The sequence below is a fragment of the Octopus sinensis genome, unplaced genomic scaffold (genome assembly GCF_006345805.1).
Source record: "Octopus sinensis unplaced genomic scaffold, ASM634580v1 Contig00536, whole genome shotgun sequence".
Classification (NCBI taxonomy): Eukaryota; Metazoa; Mollusca; class Cephalopoda; order Octopoda; family Octopodidae; genus Octopus; species Octopus sinensis.
The window spans coordinates 1-20705 of NW_021824047.1; the positions used below are offsets into that span (position 1 = coordinate 1).

The following is a 20705-nucleotide window of genomic DNA, read 5'->3' on the forward strand; positions in this document are numbered from 1 at the left end:
TTGGGTGAATTGAGCAAGCACTATATGAGAGAGGTTTTCTTTAAGTGTTAGAAATAGTTTTTTTAGCTGCTATTTCTAACGAGTTCAGTATGCGGCAAAGTATTTATTTTACTAAGCCCTTTTATATATATATATATATATATATAAAGTTAATCCAAACATGAAAACACAAAGAGAAAACACAACAACGCGAGGACGTGGAATAAGTATAGTGTTATTGGGCGGTCAGGAAAGGAATGAAAGAAGGAGGATTTAACATTTTGAGCGGAGCTCTTCGTCAGAAACATAGAAAAGGAAAGATCCAAGGGAGGGAAGACGGAGGAAAAAAATCGCCAACGATACACACGCGGTCACATTTTGAATATATATATATATATAATATATATATATATATATATATATATATATATATATATATATAGTGCATGAATAGATTACACGGTATGCACGCACGCACACATACACACACATATGCATATATGTAAATATGCACATATATACGTATATATGTACATACATACACACACAACACACACACACACAACACACACATATATATATATATATACATACATATATATAATATATATGCACACACACAACATACACACCCATGAATGTATAAACGCATGAATGCATGTGTGTATATGCACGTGCGTGAATATGCGTGCATGTATGCCTGTGGATCAGTGCGTGTCTATAGACGTTCATTTTCGCACGCATGTCAGATATCGGGCTACAACAAATGTGGTTGTGTAATCAATCCAATTGAAATTTCAGCTGTAAGCTCTGTAAAATGTTTGATAGCGATAAGTGAGGCAATATCTGAATACATATAGACAGGGATTTTATTCTTTAGAAAGGCGGAATTACAGTGCTGTCACGTTCATTCCATTCCTGTGTGTATTACGTACCAGAAGAAGCCCAAGTCAAGGACCCGATATATTTTGCTAGAAGTACTAACCAAATCTCTTTCATGCTATTATACATAAACATATACATGAGTACACAACCCCACCCACAAGCACACGTATATATTTTCTATCTTTTATTTGTTTCAGTCATTAAACGGCGGCCATGGTGGGGTAACCGCCTTGAAGAATTTTAGTCGAACGATTTCGAACCTAGTACTTATTCTATCGATGTCTTCTGCCGGACCGCTATATAAAAACACCAACTCCGGTGTCAAGCGATGGTGGGGAACAAACACAGACACGAAGATACACGCACACACACACACAACACACACACACACACACAACACACACACACACCACACACACACACACACACACACATACATACATACATATATATATATTATATATATATATATATATACATTTATATATATACATTTATATATATACATATATATATATTATATATATATATATATGTATATATATATATATACATATACATATATATATATATGTGTATGTATGTATCTATGTATGTATGAATGTATGTATATATATATATTATTTTAGGTATGGTAGATGAGTTCAGCAAAAATTTCAAGTTTGGTCTTCCTATCGCTGATGACATCTCATATGGCTCCTAAGGCCATCATAGGATACACACATCATTCCGTACGGACCACAAGTGAGCAGCTCCTCCCACCACTACCATCAGTAATAGTAGAAGCCCGATATGCATACATATACACATTCATACATGCTTTGAAAATAGTGATATATAAAATACTCCTTCATATAAATATTATCTAATATTAAAAATTTCATATTAATATATCAAGCAGTAACCATATCGGTAGCGTGGCCGAGCGGTCTAAGGCGCTGGTTTAAGGCACCAGTCTCTTCGGAGGCGTGGGTTCGAATCCCACCGCTGCCAATGTACATTTTTTTTGTTTTCTTTCAGTGTTCTTATTCCATGTTTACATTTTCTAATAAATATTATCTATGAATTATTACTTAATATTTATCAGATTGCTTCATTATCAATTACAACTATATGTGTTGTATACGCGATTTGTTTGATTCAAGGTGGTGTTCCAGCATGGCCGTAGTCAAATGAGTGAAATATGAACCCCCCCGCCACACACACACACAGTGGTAGAAGTGGAACGAGCAAACGGTTTGATAAAGAAGGAAGTAATCGGAAGGAGAGTATCCCTGGTATTGACTTTCGGATGAGATCATTCTACCCTTGCGGACGGAATAATGGGTTCAGCATGAAGTTTTTGGGGCCAGGGTGCATAATGACACAACTTCCCATCCACCCGCTCAACATACATGCATGCATATATGTATATACATACTCACAGGCTTTGAAAATGGCGGCATATAAAACACTTCTTCATATAAATATTATCTTACCCAAACAACACGCACTGACATTATAATTTAATATTAATCTGTCAAACGGCAAACGTGTCGGTAGCGTGGCCGAGCGGTCTAAGGCGCTGGTTTAAGGCACCAGTCTCTTCGGAGGCGTGGGTTCGAATCCCACCGCTGCCATTTGATGCTTCCTTTTTTTTTTACCCTCTTATTTTGTACATTTCCATATTCGTATTCCGAGTTTATGTTAGGTATACTAAGTTATCATATACAGTTTACTATTGTAAAATGTGATTGTTAATTGTCCTAGAGAATCGGAAGTGACGACAGTGATATATTAAACTTGCATAAAGAACTCCATCTGTCATCGTACGCACGAAACACTTAAGACATTTATCGGGCATTGGATATTGTCAGGAATGTATTTGATATCCCATGGGTAGGCTTCATATGTGGGTCTCGACAACTTCTACACTCATGAAGTTGTCGACCATGCGCTCAATTTTGTTGATTCAAACGATGACAGTATCCTTTCACAAATTCTACACGGGCGATGGATTCCCGCCAAGAAGAAACTCAGGCGACAATATGGGATTAGCGACGATTTATTTTAATCATAACTTCATAAGCATGTGTTGCGAAACAAATTTAGAAATCGTGGAAAACTGTTCACAAATCTCATTTCGTGCATCAGTGACTGTTGCTTCCACGCAAATGTGATTATTTTCATCTTATATAAAATATATCAACAGTTTCCGTGTTACATCAAACATACGTACGGTCTATACATTCGTTAAGCCAGCGTCATCACTTCCGGCTTCTATCGTAATTCACATTAATTTTTCCGCAATTCTCCGCGACAATCTATATTCCCTTTTTCTTTTTGCGGCGACAAAATGCATGTTAAACTGTATACATACATGCATACATACATACATACATACATACATACATACATACATACATACATACGTACGTGCGTACGTACGCACGCACGCACGCACGCACGCATGCACGTAAGTACGCATGCACGTACGTACGCATGCACGTATGTGTATAACCGAACCCTCTCGAATTTATTGAATATTTGCTGTAACCTTGTGTAATAAAAAATTCTGTTCCATTTATGTGTTACCTTTAACAATAATTAGGGTTCGGTTTCTCTTGGGCCGGAAAGTTTCTTGTCGAAGATACGTCTCGCTTTTATCCTTCGAAACGTAGAGTAGATGAAACCGTAGCGACTGAGGAAGGGTTTTTTTTTCTTTGTGTTAATTGTGCTGTACTCTATTTTTTTGTTGTTTTAAAAAAAATGTCCAGTTCCTCTGGTTTGTGTCTATGTTTTCGTTTCTCATTGTGTTCGACGTCCCTTTGGTGTCCTGTACTCATATATGCGTGTATATGTACATGTAGAGGTAGGTACGTACATATATGTTTATATATATGCATATGTTTTATTTCATTTATTAATATATATATGAATATATACATACATATATATACATATATGGAAATGTAAAAAAAAAATACAAATTGGCAGCGGTGGGATTCGAACCCACGCCTCCGATGAGACTGGTGCCTTAAACCAGCGCCTTAGACCGCTCGGCCACGCTACCGATATGGTGAAGAGCTGATATATTTATAAGAAATTATGTCAATAATGTCAGAGCATGTTGGTTTTGTAAGATAATATTTATATGTATATATATATATGAATATATATATATATATGAATATATATATATATAATATATATATATATATGTATATTCATATATATATATATATATATATATATATATATATTATATATATATATATATACATATACATATATATATATATATATATATATATATATATATACATATACATATATATATATATATATATATATATATATATATATATAATATATATATATATATATATATATATATTCATATATATACGACGGGCTTCTTTCAGTTTCCGTCTACCAAATCCACTCACAAGGCTGTGATGACCTCTCTGTCCTACTGTGTGTGTGTGCGTGTGTGAGTGTAGGCATATGTTTACATAATACATACATACATACATACACATACACAGATTCATAGATAGATAGAGCGAGAAAGAGCGAGTGAGAGAGAGGGGAGTGTGAATGAGAGAGAGAGAGAGAGAGTGTGCATACAGATACACAAAATATCGAAGTATAAGACTGTCAAACTGACACACATAAATACTCTAACTTCCTATGAGATTACACAATAGCGTGATAATTTCATTGTAATATATGGACTGTCGAACTGTTCTGGTAGCGTGGCCGAGTGGTCTAAGGCGCTGGTTTTAGGCACCAGTCTCTTCGGAGGCGTGGGTTCGAATCCCACCGCTGCCACATGTTAGTTTTGGCAACATTTCATTGATCAGATTTAGATTCGATAACTACATTATGTTGATAAATATATACATGTAAAGTATTCTTTTCTACTCTAGGCACAAGACCTGAGAGTTTTGGGGACGGGGCCAGTCATTGGATCGGCCCCTGTACGCAACTGGTACTTGATTTATCGACCCAAAAGGATGAAAGCAAAGTTGACCTCGGCGGAATTTGAACTCAAGTATCAAGTCAGACGAAATACCTATTTCTTTACTACCCACAAGGGGCTAAACACAGAGGAGACAAACAGGACAGACAAACGGATTAAGTCGATTATATCGACCCCAGTGCGTAACTGGTACTTATTTAATCGAGCCCGACGGAATTTGAACTCAGAACGTAACGGTAGACCCATATGTCTGTGGGTCTAGACAAGTTCTACACTCATGAAGTTGTCGACCATGCGCTCAATTTTGTTGATTCAAACGATGACAGTATCCTTTCACAAATTCTACACGGGCGATGGATTCCCGCCATGAAGAAACTCAGGCGACAATATGGGATTAGCGACGATTTATTTTAATCATATCTTCATAAGCATGTGTTGCGAAACAAATTTAGAAATCGTGGAAAACTGTTCACAAATCTCATTTCGTGCATCAGTGACTGTTGCTTCCACGCAAATGCGATTGTTTTCATCTTATATAAAATATATCAAGTGTTCATGTTATATTTAACATACGTACGTTCTATACATTCGTTAAGCCAGCGTCATCACTTCCGGCTTCTATCGTAATTCACGTTAATTTTTCAGCAATTTTTCGCAACAATTTATATTCCCTTTTTCTTTTTGCGGCGACAAAATGCATGATAACCTGTATACATACATGCATACATACATACATACATACATACATACATACATACATACATACATACGTACGTGCGTACGTACGCACGCACGCACGCACGCACGCATGCACGTAAGTACGCATGCACGTACGTACGCATGCACGTATGTGTATAACCGAACCCTCTCGAATTTATTGAATATTTGCTGTAACCTTGTGTAATAAAAAATTCTGTTCCATTTATGTGTTACCTTTAACAATAATTAGGGTTCGGTTTCTCTTGGGCCGGAAAGTTTCTTGTCGAAGATACGTCTCGCTTTTATCCTTCGAAACGTAGAGTAGATGAAACCGTAGCGACTGAGGAAGGGTTTTTTTTCTTTGTGTTAATTGTGCTGTACTCTATTTTTTTGTTGTTTTAAAAAAAATGTCCAGTTCCTCTGGTTTGTGTCTATGTTTTCGTTTCTCATTGTGTTCGACGTCCCTTTGGTGTCCTGTACTCATATATGCGTGTATATGTACATGTAGAGGTAGGTACGTACATATATGTTTATATATATGCATATGTTTTATTTCATTTATTAATATATATATGAATATATACATACATATATATACATATATGGAAATGTAAAAAAAAAATACAAATTGGAAGCGGTGGGATTCGAACCCACGCCTCCAAAGAGACTGGTGGCCTTAAACCGCTCGGCCACGCTACCGATATGGTGAAGAGCTGATATATTTATAAGAAATTATGTCAATAATGTCAGAGCATGTTGGTTTTGTAAGATAATATTTATATGTATATATATATATGATATATATATATATATGAATATATATATATATATATGAATATATATATATGTATATTCATATATATATATATATATAGATATATATATATATATTATATATATATATATATGTATATATACATATACATATATATATATATATATATATATATATATATATATATATATATATATACATATATATACATATATATATATATATATATATATATATATATATATATATATATATATATATATATATATATATATATATATTCATATATATACGACGGGCTTCTTTCAGTTTCCGTCTACCAAATCCACTCACAAGGCTGTGAGGACTTCTCTGTCCTACTGTGTGTGTGTGCGTGTGTGAGTGTAGGCATGTGTTTACATAATACATACATACATACATACATACATACACATACACAGATTCATAGAAAGATAGAGAGAGAAAGAGCGAGTGAGAGAGAGGGGGAGGGTGAATGAGAGAGAGGGAGTGTGCATACAGATACACAAAATATCGAAGTATAAGACTGTCAAACTGACACACATAAATACTCTAACTTCCTGAGATTACACAATAGCGTGATAATTTCATTGTAATATATGGACTGTCGAAGTGTTCTGGTAGCGTGGCCGAGTGGTCTAAGGCGCTGGTTTTAGGCACCAGTCTCTTCGGAGGCGTGGGTTCGAATCCCACCGCTGCCACATGTTAGTTTTGGCAACATTTCATTGATCAGATTTAGATTCGATAACTACATTATGTTGATAAATATATACATGTAAAGTATTCTTTTCTACTCTAGGCACAAGACCTGAGAGTTTTGGGGACGGGGCCAGTCATTGGATCGGCCCCTGTACGCAACTGGTACTTGATTTATCGACCCAAAAGGATGAAAGCAAAGTTGACCTCGGCGGAATTTGAACTCAAAGTATCAAGTCAGACGAAATACCTATTTCTTTACTACCCACAAGGGGCTAAACACAGAGGAGACAAACAAGGACAGACAAACGGATTAAGTCGATTATATCGACCCCAGTGCGTAACTGGTACTTATTTAATCGAGCCCGACGGAATTTGAACTCAGAACGTAACGGTAGACCCATATGTCTGTGGGTCTAGACAAGTTCTACACTCATGAAGTTGTCGACCATGCGCTCAATTTTGTTGATTCAAACGATGACAGTATCCTTTCACAAATTCTACACGGGCGATGGATTCCCGCCATGAAGAAACTCAGGCGACGATATGGGATTAGCGACGATTCATTTAAATCATATCTTCATAAGCATGTGTTGCGAAACAAATTTAGAAATCGTGGAAAACTGTTCACAAATCTCATTTCGTGTAACAGTGACTGTTGCTGCCACGTAAATGCGATTGTTTTCATCTTATATAAAATAAATCAAGTGTTCATATATTTAACATACGTACCTTCTATACATTCGTTAAGCCAGCGTCATCACTTCCGGCTTCTATCGTAATTCACATTAATTTTTCAGCAATTTTTCGCGACAATTTATATTCCCCCCCTTTTTTTTTGCGGCGACAAAATGCATGTTAACCTGTATACATACATACATACATACATACATACATACATACATACGTAATTACGCACGCACGAACGCACGCACGCACGCACGCATGCACGTACGTACGCATGTAAGTATGTGTATAACCGAACCCTATCGAATTTATTAAATATTTGCTGTAACCTTGTGTAATAAAAAATTCTGTTCCATTTACGTGTTACCTTTAACAATAATTAGGGTTCGGTTACTCTTGGGCCACCGATCATATATATGTATACATACATACATACATACATATATATATATATATATATAATATATATATATATGGAAATGTAAAAAAAAATTCAAATTGGCAGCGGTGGGATTCGAACCCACGCCTCCGAAGAGACTGGTGCCTTAAACCAGCGCCTTAGACCGCTCGGCCACGCTACCGATATGTCGTAGCTATGATATATTTATATGAAATTATGTCAATAATGTCAGAGCATGTTGGTTTTGTTTATATAGATATATATATGAATATATATATATACAGCCTCTCGTCGATAGCGCCAATGTAGGTAAGGGAAGTCGGCAAAATGGATCCGTACCTTCGGATATATATATATATGTAGGTCCCGGGTTGAGTCGTGGTTAACCACAGTAAATAAGGTACTCAATACATGGCAGAGTAAATTAATTTATTTTATAGAAGGAGCTTCTACAGGACTAGAACTGTTTCATTCGAATGAAATGATCAGGAAGCTTGGCGTCAAGAATAGTTTTGGCATATATACATTTAGGCAGATTTGATGGGGTGGTGGTGGGGGACTTTTTTTGGGGTAGGCAGGGCACAAACTGTCTTTCTTAGGGGAGTGGTCTAAAAAATATTCATATATATATATACGTCGGGCTTCTTTCAGTTTCCGTCTACCAAATTCACTCACAGGGCTGTGAGGACCTCTCTGTCCTACTGTGTGTGTGTACGTCTGAGAGTGTAGGCATGTGTTTACATAATACATACATACATACATACATACATACATATATACAGATGCATAAAAAGATAGATAGATAGAAAGGGCGAGAAAGAGCGAGTAAGAGAGAGGGGGAGGGTGAATGAGAGAGAGAGGGAGTGTGCATACAGATACACAAAATATCGAAGTATAAGACTGTCAAACTGTCACACATAAATACTTTATCTTCCTATGAGATTACACAATAGCGTGATAATTTCATAGTAATATATGGACTACCGAAGTGTTCTGGTAGCGTGGCCGAGTGGTCTAAGGCGCTGGTTTTAGGCACCAGTCTCTTCGGAGGCGTGGGTTCGAATCCCACCGCTGCCACATGTTAGTTTTGGCAAAATTTCAATGATCAGATTTAGATTCGATAACTAAATTATTTTGATAAATATATACATGTAAAGTATTCTTTTCTACTCTAGGCACAAGACCTGAATGTTTTGGGGACGTGGTCAGTCATTGGATCGACCCCTGTACGCAACTGGTACTTGATTTATCGACCCCAAAAGGATGAAAGCAAAGTTGACCTCGGCGGAATTTGAACTCAAATTATCAAGTCAGACGAAATACCTATTTCTTTACTACCCACAAGGGTCTAAACACAGAGGAGACAAACAAGGACAGACAAACGGATTAAGTCGATTAGATCGACCCAGTGCGTAACTGGTACTTATTTAATCGAGCCCGGCGGAATTTGAACTCAGAACGTAACGGTAGACGAAATACCTATTTCTTTACTACCCACAAGGGACTAAACACAGAGAGGATAAACAAGGACAGACAAACGGATTAAGTCGATTACATCGACTCCAGGATGAACGGCAAAGTCAACCTCGGCGGAATTTGAACTCAGAACGTAGCGGTAGACGAAATACCGCTAAGCATTTGTCCGGCGTGCTAACGATTCTGCCAGCTCGCCGCCTTATACATATAGAACATTGATATATAAAACATCGTTTTTCCCACAAGAAATACATACTCATGATGACTATATTGTAACGCAGCATTTCATGTTATCGGTAGCGTGGCCGAGCGGTCTAAGGCGCTGGTTTAAGGCACCAGTCTCTTCGGAGGCGTGGGTTCGAATCCCACCGCTGCCAATATGCATTCCTTTTGTTTTGTTTCAACGTCTAACTGTAACTCGTTTTTTGTATTCTCTCTCCATTTTCTTTTCTGTCCTCGTCCATTCTTTGTCTAGAACGGTGCTCTGCAACGGGTTTGTCGCGACACACTGGTGTGTCACGAGACGATGCTTGGTGTGCCGCAGTGTAACCTGAATATAATTTTATCCCCTATATTTTTAGTTATATTGTTTGTACAGGTGTATTCCGAATTTTGGAAAGAATGTAAACGTACCGCAAGTGAAAAAAAAAAGGTTGTGGACCACTTACTCTAGAAGAACGTATGCTCGAAGCATAAAAAGCTTTTCCTTCTATTTTCTTGAGCGTTTGTTTGTTTGCTTTTTTTTCCAATCTCGTTTTCGTGATACCTTTAATTTTTGGTCCATATATTTGTGGGTGTGTCTGTGTGTGCGTGTGTACGCGATCGGGCGGCACCTTGTGCTAATGTTTTCTATAGCTTCGGTTAGAAAAATTTAGAAGATAGCCACTGTGTCGAAGCCCGTTTTATATAAGTATATATGAGAGGGGGTGGGATGAGAGAGAGAGAGAGTGCATATAGATACACAAAATATCGAAGTATAAGACTGTCAAACTGTCACACATAAATACTCTAACTTCCTATGAGATTACACAATAGCGTGATAATTTCATAGTAATATATGGACTGCCGAACTGTTCTGGTAGCGTGGCCGAGTGGTCTAAGGCGCTGGTTTTAGGCACCAGTCTCTTCGGAGGCGTGGGTTCGAATCCCACCGCTGCCACATATTAGTTTTGGCAACATTTCATTGATCAGATTTAGATTCGATAACTACATTATTTCATAAATATATACATGTAAAGTATTCTTTTCTACTCTAGGCACAAGGCCTGAAAGTTTTGGGGACGGGGCCAGTCATTGGATCGGCCACTGTACGCAACTGGTACTTGATTTATCGACCCCAAAAGGATGAAAGCAAAGTTGACCTCGGCGGAATTTGAACTCAAATTATCAAGTCAGACGAAATACCTATTTCTTTACTACCCACAAGGGTAGTAAACAGAAGGAGCAAACAAGGACAGACAAACGGATTAAGTCGATTGATCGACCCCAGTGCGTAACTGGTACTTAATTTATCGACCCCGAAAGGATGAAAGACAAAGTCGACCTCGGCGGAATTTGAACTCAGAACGTAGCGGCAAACGAAATACCGCTAAGCATTTCGTCCAGCGTGTTATCGTTTCTGCCAGCTCGCTGCCTTATACATGTAAAATATTGATACATAAAAAATCGTTTTTCCCACAGGAGATGCATACTCATGGTGACTATATTGTAATGTAACCCTGCAGCTCGTCGGTAGCGTGGCCGAGCGGTCTAAGGCGCTGGTTTAAGGCACCAGTCTCTTCGGAGGCGTGGGTTCGAATCCCACCGCTGCCAATCAACTTTTAATAACGTTTTTGGGTATATTTGTTTTTTCATATTTCATATACATATGAAAATTACAACAGCTCAAGACATTATGGATGCGACAAACGTCTAACTGTAACTCGTTTTTTGAATTCTCTCTCCATTTTCTTTTCTGCCCTCGTCTATTCTTTGTCTAGAACAGTGCTCTGCAACGGGTTTGTCGCGACACACTGGTGTGTCACGAGACGATGCTTGGTGTGCCGCAGTGTAACCTGAATATAATTTTATCCCCTATATTTTTAGTTATATTTTTTGTACAGGTGTATTCCGAATTTTGGAAAGAATATAAATGTACCGCAAGTGAAGAAAAGGTTGTGGACCACTTACTCTAGAAGAACGTATGCTCGAAGCATAAAAAGCTTTTCCTTCTATTTTCTTGAGCGTTTGTTTGTTTGCTTTTTTTTCAATCTCGTTTTCGTGATACCTTTAATTTTTGGTCCATATATTTGTGTGTGTGTCTGTGTGTGCGTGTGTACGCGATCGGGCGGCACCTTGTGCAAATGTTTTGTATAGCTTCGGTTAGAAAAATTTAGAAGATAGCCACTGTGTCGAAGCCTGTTTTATATATGTATATATGTAAGTGTGTTTATCCTTGTCAAGTGTTTGTCCCTCACTGTCGATAGGCGACCGGTTCTGCTTTCTTTATGTCCTCTTAATATGGCGGTTCGGTAAAAGGAGCCTGCACAATAATTACCAGAAATTTTGAGAATGACCTTATACCCTCCAATTCGAAATAAGGCGGAGTGCACGATGTATGTTATATTTCCTGATATTATCCATGATGGCAAAAGTATGCTTCCAAAGTCACCCGTGTTCTTTTCTGTTGCTGTCACAGTTTATCATTCTATAATTTTGTTTCAGCTGTTTTCAAATTTGATGTACTGATGTACTGATGTATGCCTGGTATGAAAATGAATTTCATTTTTGTCATAAGTTATCAGATAAGGAAGTTAATAGCTTTTAAATCTTGCAAAGTGGGTAACTTTATCCAATCGAAAGCCACAGACATATATATTGGTGGCTGTCTCCATATATATGGAAATTATATGACATGCCGACAGCTCTGGTAGCGTGGCCGAGCGGTCTAAGGCGCTGGTTTAAGGCACCAGTCTCTTCGGAGGCGTGGGTTCGAATCCCACCGCTGCCATTTGATGCTTTTTATTTTTTTACTCCCTTATTTTGCACATTTTGATATTCGTATTCCAAGTTTATGTTAGGTATACAAAGTTATCATATACAGTTTACTATTATAAAAAAAGTGATTGTTAATTGTCCTAGAGAATCGGATGTGACGACAGTGATATATCAAACTTGTATAAAGAACTCTTAAGCAGATCAGGCTGAAAATGTCGCTAGAAGCTAGGATCAGAAAGCATAGATTGACATATTTTGGTCATATTATGCGGAGAAAATCCCTGGAGAAGGACATCATGCTCGGAATGGTCAGTGGCAAGAGAGGAAGAGGCCCAGCAAGAACCCGCTGGCTTGACACCATCAAAAGTGATACCGGAATGGACATAGCCAATCTGATATGAACTATCTAGAGGACACTGATCAATCGAGTAGGAGAGAGTCGACTTCGACTGAGCGGATAGATAGAGATAGATAAAGAACTCCATCTGCCATCGTACGCACGAAACATTTTGGACCTTTATCGGGCATTGGATATTGTCAGGAATGCTTTTGATATCCCATGGGTAGGCTTCATATGTGGGTCTAGACAACTTCTACACTCATGAAGTTGTCGACCATGCGCTCAATTTTGTTGATTCAAACGATGACAGTATCCTTTCACAAATTCTACATGGGCGATGGATTCCCGCAATGAAGAAACTCAGGCGACAATATGGGATTAGCGACGATTTATTTAAATCATATCTTCATAAGAATGTGTTGCGAAACAAATTTAGAAATCGTGGAAAACTGTTCACAAATCTCATTTCGTGCATCAGTGACTGTTACTTCCACGTAAATATGATTGTTTTCATCTTATCTCGAAATAAAGAGGTCAAATCCTGTACACTATGGATCTCTATTGCAAGCAGACCTGGACACAATGCAGCAGTGGATCAAGGACTGGCAACTCAAGCTGGCTGTGGACAAATGTACCACCATGCATTTTGGGAGGAGAAACCCGGCGTCCACCTACTCTCTCCACAACACTAGTCTCAAAAAGTCTTCAAGTGAACGTGACCTGGGTGTTATTGTCGACAGTGATTTGCGTTGGACAAAACACATCACTAAAATTGTCTAGAAGGCTGAGGGTGTCTTGGCATCACTCACCAAATCCTTTGTGAGCCGCTCTCCGGCTATCTATCTGCGGCTTTATATAGCTATGGTAAGACCTCACCTGGAATTTGCATCACCGGTCTGGAACCCCTATCTTGCCCAGGACATCAATCGTCTGGAAGCTGTTCAGCGACGTGCAACCAAAAGAATACCCTCCATCAGGCATTTGCCATATCCTGAACGCCTTACTTCCCTGGGCATGGACACATTGAAACTCCGACGTCTGGCAGCTGACTTGGCAGACACCCATAACATTATCAACCATCGCACAAACAATAACTCTGAGCACCTCTTCAAACTCCACCCATCTAACACCCGTGGACATATTTACAAAGTCAGAAAACAGCACAGCTCTCCATTTTTTCACGCTGAGAGTTGCTGAAGCGTGGAACAAACTGCCGGCATCGGTTGTTAGTTGTCGGAGCACTGCATCCTTCAAAACTTCCATGCTTCCTGAGATTCGCCAACACCACACTTGATTTTCTCCCCTCCATACACACACAAGCATGTTCACTTTCCAGACATTTCTACATTACTGCATGTACTTTATATGCACTTTCTGACAAGTTGTGGTGCACCTGAGCACTGTATACAATAATTTCATTATATATATCAAGTGTTCATGTTATATTTAACATACGTACCTTCTATACATTCGTTTAGCCAGCGTCATCACTTCCGGCTTCTATCGTAATTCACATTAATTTTTCAGCAATTTTTCACGACAATATATATTTCCTTTTTCTTTTTGCGGCGACAAAATGCATGTTAACCTGTATACATACATACATACATACATACGTACGCACGCACGCACGCACGCACGCACGCACGCACGCACGCACGCACGCACGCACGCACGCACGCACGCACGCACGCACCGCCCGCACGTACGCACGCACGTACGTACGCACGTACATACGCATGCACGTACGTACGCGTGTAAGTATGTGTATAACCGAACCCTATCGAATTTATTGAATATTTGCTGTAACCTTGTGTAATAAAAAATGCTGTTCCATGTATGTGTTATCTTTAACAATAATTAGGGTTCGGTTACATATATACATACATACATGTATGACGAAAGAAATGCTGATTTTATTTGGCTAATCTTGAAACGTTGACGTACTCAAACGATCTAGGTACTTGTGATATTTTTCTGTATTTACCTCAAACCTTCGTGAGCTGTCTGGAGTAAACATTATCTGAGAGAGAAATTTTCTTTAAGTAGTAGAAATGCTAAGAAAATTTTTTTGGCTGCTATTTCTACTAAGTTCAGTATGTGGCACAAGTAATTTATTTTACTAAGCCCTAATTATATAATGTAATATTTTGAATTCACCTTAAATGGTCCTTTTACATACTGAACACTTGGTGAAATTGATTAATTAATTAATTTTACCCTCAATTGTTGATATTATAATTCATTTCTCTCTGTCATACTGCCTCGGTTCTCGCGGTTAAAATATAGTGTTTGCTAGATAGACCACGTGGGTGGAAGGGGGAGTGCAGAATTTTACGCCTGCGCATTTTGAATTTGTTGACACTGTTAGTTGGAGTGGTTCATCTGAAGCGACAAGTTCGTTGATAGGTAAAGTTCCTTCTTTTTAGTGTTTCCAAATCCAAATTAAGAAATTTTGAGCTGACGAAAGAAATGCTGATTTTATTTGGCTAATCTTGAAACGCTGACGTACTCAAACGATCTATGTACTTGTGATATTTTTCTGTATTTACCTCCAAACTTCGTGAGCTGTCTGGAGTAAACGTTATCTGAGAGAAATTTTCTTTAAGTAGTAGAAATGCTAAGAAAATTTTTTTTGGCTGCTATTTCTACTAAGTTCAGTATGTAGCAAAGTAATTTATTTTACTAAGCCCTAATTATATAATGTAATATTTTGAATTCACCTTAAATGGTCCTTTTACATACTGAACACTTGGTGAAATTGATTAATTAATTAATTTTACCCTCAATTGTTGATATATATATATATATATATATATATATATACATATGGAAATGTAAAAAAAAAAAATACAAATTGGCAGCGGTGGGATTCGAACCTACGCCTCCGAGGAGACTGGTGCCTTAAACCAGCGCCTTAGACCGCTCGGCCACGCTACCGACGGGTTTCTTTCAGTTTCCGTCTACCAAATCCACTCACAAGGCTGTGAGGACCTCTCTGTCCTACTGTGTGTGTGCGCGTGTGTGAGTGTAGGCATGTGTTTACATAATACATACATACATACATACACATACACAGATTCATAGAAAGATAGAGAGAGAAAGAGCGAGTGAGAGAGGGGGAGTGTGAATGAGAGAGAGAGAGAGAGTGTGTGCATACAGATACACAAAATATCGAAGTATAAGACTGTCAAACTGTCACACATAAATACTTTATCTTCCTATGAGATTACACAATAGCGTGATAATTTCATTGTAATATATGGACTACCGAAGTGTTCTGGTAGCGTGGCCGAGTGGTCTAAGGCGCTGGTTTTAGGCACCAGTCTCTTCGGAGGCGTGGGTTCGAATCCCACCGCTGCCACATGTTAACTTTGGCAAAATTTCAATGATCAGATTTAGATTCGATAACTACATTATTTTGATAAATATATACATGTAAAGTATTCTTTTCTACTCTAGGCACAAGACCTGAGAGTTTTGGGTACGGTGCCAGTCATTGGATCGGCCACTGTACGCAACTGGTACTTGATTTATCGACCCCAAAAGGATGAAAGCAAAGTTGACCTGGGCGGAATTTGAACTCAAAGTATCAAGTCGGGCGAAATACCTATTTCTTTACTACCCACAAGGGGCTAAACACAGAGGAGACAAACAAGGACAGACAAACGGATTAAGTCGATTAGATCGACCCAGTGCGTAACTGGTACTTATTTAATCGAGCCCGGCGGAATTTGAACTCAGAACGTAACGGTAGACGAAATACCTATTTCTTTACTACCCACAGGGGGCTAAACATAGAGAAAGGACAAACAAGGACAGACAAACGGATTAAGTCGATTACATCAACCCCAGTGCGTATCTGGTACTTATTTAATCGATCCCGAAAGGATGAACGGCAAAGTCGACTCGGCGGAATTTGAACTCAGAACGTAATGACAGACGAAATACCGGTAAGCATTTCGCCCGGCGTGCTAACGATTCTCCCAGCACGGTGCCTTATACATGTAAAACATTGATATATAAAACATCGTTTTCCCACAGGAGATGCATACTCATGATGACTATATTGTAACGTAGTAATTCTTCTCGTCGGTAGCGTGGCCGAGCGGTCTAAGGCGCTGGTTTAAGGCACCAGTCTCTTCGGAGGCGTGGGTTCGAATCCCACCGCTGCCAATATACATTCTTTTTGTTTTGTTTCAACGTCTAACTGTAACTCGTTTTTTGTATTCTCTCTCCTTTCTTTTCTGTCCTCGTCCATTCTTTGTCTAGAACGGTGCTCTGCAACGGGTTTGTCGCGAACACACTGGTGTGTCACGAGACGATGCTTGGTGTGCCGCAGTGTAACCTGAATATAATTTTATCCCCTATATTTTTAGTTATATTTTTTGTACAGGTGTATTCCGAATTTTGGAAAGAATATAAATGTACCGCAAGTGAAAAAAAAAAGGTTGTGGACCACTTACTCTAGAAGAACGTATGCTCGAAGCATAAAAAGCTTTTCTTTCTATTTTTTGAGCGTTTGTGTTGTTTGCTTTTTTTTCAATCTCGTTTTCGTGATACCTTTAATTTTTGGTCCATATATTGTGTGTGTGGTCTGTGTGTGCGTGTGTACGCGATCGGGCGGCACCTTGTGCTAATGTTTTCGATAGCTTCGGTTAGAAAAATTTAGAAGATAGCCACTGTGTCGAAGCCCGTTTTATATAAGTATATATGAGAGGGGGTGGGGTGAGAGAGAGAGAGAGTGTGTGCATACAGATACACAAAATATCGAAGTATAAGACTGTCAAACTGTCACACATAAATACTTTATCTTCCTATGAGATTACACAATAGCGTGATAATTTCATAGTAATATATGGACTGTCGAACTGTTCTGGTAGCGTGGCCGAGTGGTCTAAGGCGCTGGTTTTAGGCACCAGTCTCTTCGGAGGCGTGGGTTCAAATCCCACCGCTGCCACATATTAGTTTTGGCAACATTTCATTGATCAGATTTAGATTCGATAACTAACATTATTTTGATAAATATATACATGTAAAGTATTCTTTTCTACTCTAGGCACAAGGCCTGAAAGTTTTGGGGACGGGGCCAGTCATTTGATCGGCCACTGTACGCAACTGGTACTTGATTTATCGCCCCCAAAGATGAAAGCAAAGTTGATCTCGGCGGAATTTGAAATCAAATTATCAAGTCAGACGAAATACCTATTTCTTTACTACCCACAAGGGTAGTAAACAGAAGGAGCAACAAGACAGACAACAACGGATTAAGTCGATTGATCGACCCAGTGCGTAACTGGTACTTAATTTATCGACCCCGAAAGGATGAAAGACAAAGTCGACCTCGGCGGAAAATTTGAACTCAGAACGTAGCGGCAAACGAAATACCGCTAAGCATTTCGTCCAGCGTGTTATCGTTTCTGCCAGCTCGCTGCCTTATACATGTAAAATATTGATAATAAAAAATCGTTTTTCACAGGAGATGCATACTCATGGTGACTATATTGTAATGTAACCCTGCAGCTGTCGGTAGCGTGGCCGAGCGGTCTAAGGCGCTGGTTTAAGGCACCAGTCTCTTCGGAGGCGTGGGTTCGAATCCCACCGCTGCCAATAACTTTTAATAACGTTTTTGGTATATTTGTTTTTTCATATTTCATATACATATGAAAATTACAACACAGCTCAAACATTATGGATGCGACAAACGTCTAACTGTAACTCGTTTTTTGAATTCTCTCTCCATTTTTTTTCTGCCCTCGTCTATTCTTTGTCTAGAACAGTGCTCTGCAACGGGTTGTCGCGACACACTGGTGTGTCACGAGACAATGCTTGGTGTGCCGCAGTGTAACCTGAATATAATTTTATCCCCTATATTTTTAGTTATATTTTTTGTACAGGTGTATTCCGATTTTGGAAAGAATATAAATGTACCGCAAGTGAAGAAAAGGTTGTGGACACCCTTACTCTAGAAGAACGTATGCTCGAAGCATAAAAAGCTTTTCCTTCTATTTTCTTGAGCGTTTGTTTGTTTGCTGTTTTTTCAATCTCGTTTTCGTGATACCTTTAATTTTTGATCCATATATTTGTGTATGTGTCTGGGTGTGCGTGTGTACGGATCGGGCGGCACCTTGTGCTAAGTTTTCTATAGCTTCGGTCAGAAATATTTAGAAGCCCGTTTTATTATGTATATATGTAAGTGTGTTTATCCTTGTCAAGTGTTTGTCCCTCACTGTAGATACGCGACCGGTTCTGCTTTCTTTATGTCCTCTTAATATGGCGGTTCGGTAAAAGGAGCCGGCACAATAATTCCCAGAAACTTTGAGAATGACCTTGTACCCTCCAATTCGAAATAAGGCGGTGTGCACGATGTATGTTATATTTCCTGATATTATCCATGATGGCAAAAGTATGCTTCCAAAGTCAACCGTGTTCTTTTCTGTTGCTGTCACAGTTTATCATTTTATAATTTTGTTTCAGCTGTTTTCAAATTTGATGTACTGATGTAGTTTTGTATGCCTGTTATGGAAATGAAATTCATTTTTGTCATAAGTTAACAGATAAGGAAGTTAATAGCCTTTAAATCTTGCAAAGTGGGTAACTTTATCCAATCGAAAGCCACAGACATATATATTGGTGGCTGTCTCCATATATATGGAAATTATATGACATGCCGACTGCTCTGGTAGCGTGGCTGAGCGGTCTAAGTCGCTGGTTTAAGGCATCAGTCTCTTCGGAGACGTGGGTTCGAATCCCACCGCTGCCAATATGCATCCTTTTTGTTTTGTTTCAGTGATCTTGTTCCATGTTCACATTTTCTAATAAATATGATCTATGAATTATTACTTAATATTTATCAGATTGCTTCATTATCAATTACAACTATATGTGTTGTATGCGCGATTTGTTTGATTCAAGGTGGTGTTCCAGCATGGCCGTAGTCAAGTGACTGAAACAAAAAAAAAGAACCCTCCACCCACCCACACACACAGTTGTAGAAGTGGAACGAGCAAAGGGTATGATAAAGAAGGAAGTAATCGGAAGGAAAGTATCCCTGGTATTGACTTTCGGATGAGATCAATCTACCCTTGCGGACGGAATAAAGGGTTCAGCATGAAGTTTTTGGGACCAGGGTGCATCCACCCGCTCAACATACATGCATGCATATATGTATATACATACTCACAGGCTTTGAAAATGGCGGCATATAAAACACTTCTGCATATAAATATTATCTTACCCAAACAACACGCACTGACATTATAATTTCCTATTAATCTGTCAAACAGTTAACGTATTGGTAGCGTGGCCGAGCGGTCTAAGGCGCTGGTTTAAGGCACCAGTCTCTTCGGAGGCGTGGGTTCGAATCCCACCGCTGCCATTTGATGCTAATTTTTTTTTACCCCCTTATTTTACACATTTCCATATTCGTATTCCGAGTTTATGTTAGGTATACAGGGTTATCATATACAGTTTACTATTATAAAAAAAGTGAGTGTTAATTGTCCTAGAGAATCGGATGTGACGACAGTGATATATCAAACTTGTATAAAGAACTCTTAAGCAGATCAGGCTGAAAATGTCGCTAGAAGCTAGGATCACAAAGCACAGATTGACATATTTTGGTCATATTATGCAGAGAAAATCCCTGGAGAAGGACATCATGCTCGGAATGGTCAGTGGCAAGAGAGGAAGAGGCCCAGCAAGAACCCGCTGGCTTGACACCATCAAAAGTGATACCGGAATGGACATAGCCAATCTGAAAGACGCGGCCCAGGATAGAACTGACTGGATAGATAGAGATAGATAAAGA

The 20705-nt window shown here is 38.7% G+C and overlaps 17 non-coding genes across 17 annotated transcripts; 14 read left to right on the forward strand and 3 right to left on the reverse strand.

The window, feature by feature from the left end:
• Positions 1 to 1775: 1775 nt before the first annotated feature.
• Trnal-aag lies at positions 1776 to 1857 on the forward strand. The gene has a single exon. It is a non-coding gene; the product is annotated as a tRNA-Leu (tRNA).
• Positions 1858 to 2401: 544 nt separating this feature from the next.
• On the forward strand, positions 2402 to 2483 carry Trnal-aag. The gene has a single exon. It is a non-coding gene; the product is annotated as a tRNA-Leu (tRNA).
• Positions 2484 to 3834: 1351 nt separating this feature from the next.
• Trnal-aag lies at positions 3835 to 3916 on the reverse strand. Its single transcript has one exon. It is a non-coding gene; the product is annotated as a tRNA-Leu (tRNA).
• Positions 3917 to 4595: 679 nt separating this feature from the next.
• On the forward strand, positions 4596 to 4677 carry Trnal-uag. Its single transcript has one exon. It is a non-coding gene; the product is annotated as a tRNA-Leu (tRNA).
• A 2262-nt stretch (positions 4678 to 6939) lies between these two features.
• On the forward strand, positions 6940 to 7021 carry Trnal-uag. Its single transcript has one exon. It is a non-coding gene; the product is annotated as a tRNA-Leu (tRNA).
• Positions 7022 to 8202: 1181 nt separating this feature from the next.
• Trnal-aag lies at positions 8203 to 8284 on the reverse strand. Its single transcript has one exon. It is a non-coding gene; the product is annotated as a tRNA-Leu (tRNA).
• An 814-nt stretch (positions 8285 to 9098) lies between these two features.
• Positions 9099 to 9180, forward strand: Trnal-uag. The gene has a single exon. It is a non-coding gene; the product is annotated as a tRNA-Leu (tRNA).
• A 694-nt stretch (positions 9181 to 9874) lies between these two features.
• Positions 9875 to 9956, forward strand: Trnal-aag. The gene has a single exon. It is a non-coding gene; the product is annotated as a tRNA-Leu (tRNA).
• Positions 9957 to 10656: 700 nt separating this feature from the next.
• Trnal-uag lies at positions 10657 to 10738 on the forward strand. Its single transcript has one exon. It is a non-coding gene; the product is annotated as a tRNA-Leu (tRNA).
• Positions 10739 to 11309: 571 nt separating this feature from the next.
• On the forward strand, positions 11310 to 11391 carry Trnal-aag. The gene has a single exon. It is a non-coding gene; the product is annotated as a tRNA-Leu (tRNA).
• A 1095-nt stretch (positions 11392 to 12486) lies between these two features.
• On the forward strand, positions 12487 to 12568 carry Trnal-aag. The gene has a single exon. It is a non-coding gene; the product is annotated as a tRNA-Leu (tRNA).
• A 3185-nt stretch (positions 12569 to 15753) lies between these two features.
• On the reverse strand, positions 15754 to 15835 carry Trnal-aag. Its single transcript has one exon. It is a non-coding gene; the product is annotated as a tRNA-Leu (tRNA).
• Positions 15836 to 16177: 342 nt separating this feature from the next.
• Positions 16178 to 16259, forward strand: Trnal-uag. Its single transcript has one exon. It is a non-coding gene; the product is annotated as a tRNA-Leu (tRNA).
• A 730-nt stretch (positions 16260 to 16989) lies between these two features.
• Positions 16990 to 17071, forward strand: Trnal-aag. The gene has a single exon. It is a non-coding gene; the product is annotated as a tRNA-Leu (tRNA).
• A 702-nt stretch (positions 17072 to 17773) lies between these two features.
• Trnal-uag lies at positions 17774 to 17855 on the forward strand. The gene has a single exon. It is a non-coding gene; the product is annotated as a tRNA-Leu (tRNA).
• Positions 17856 to 18423: 568 nt separating this feature from the next.
• Positions 18424 to 18505, forward strand: Trnal-aag. The gene has a single exon. It is a non-coding gene; the product is annotated as a tRNA-Leu (tRNA).
• Positions 18506 to 20191: 1686 nt separating this feature from the next.
• Positions 20192 to 20273, forward strand: Trnal-aag. The gene has a single exon. It is a non-coding gene; the product is annotated as a tRNA-Leu (tRNA).
• Positions 20274 to 20705: the final 432 nt, after the last annotated feature.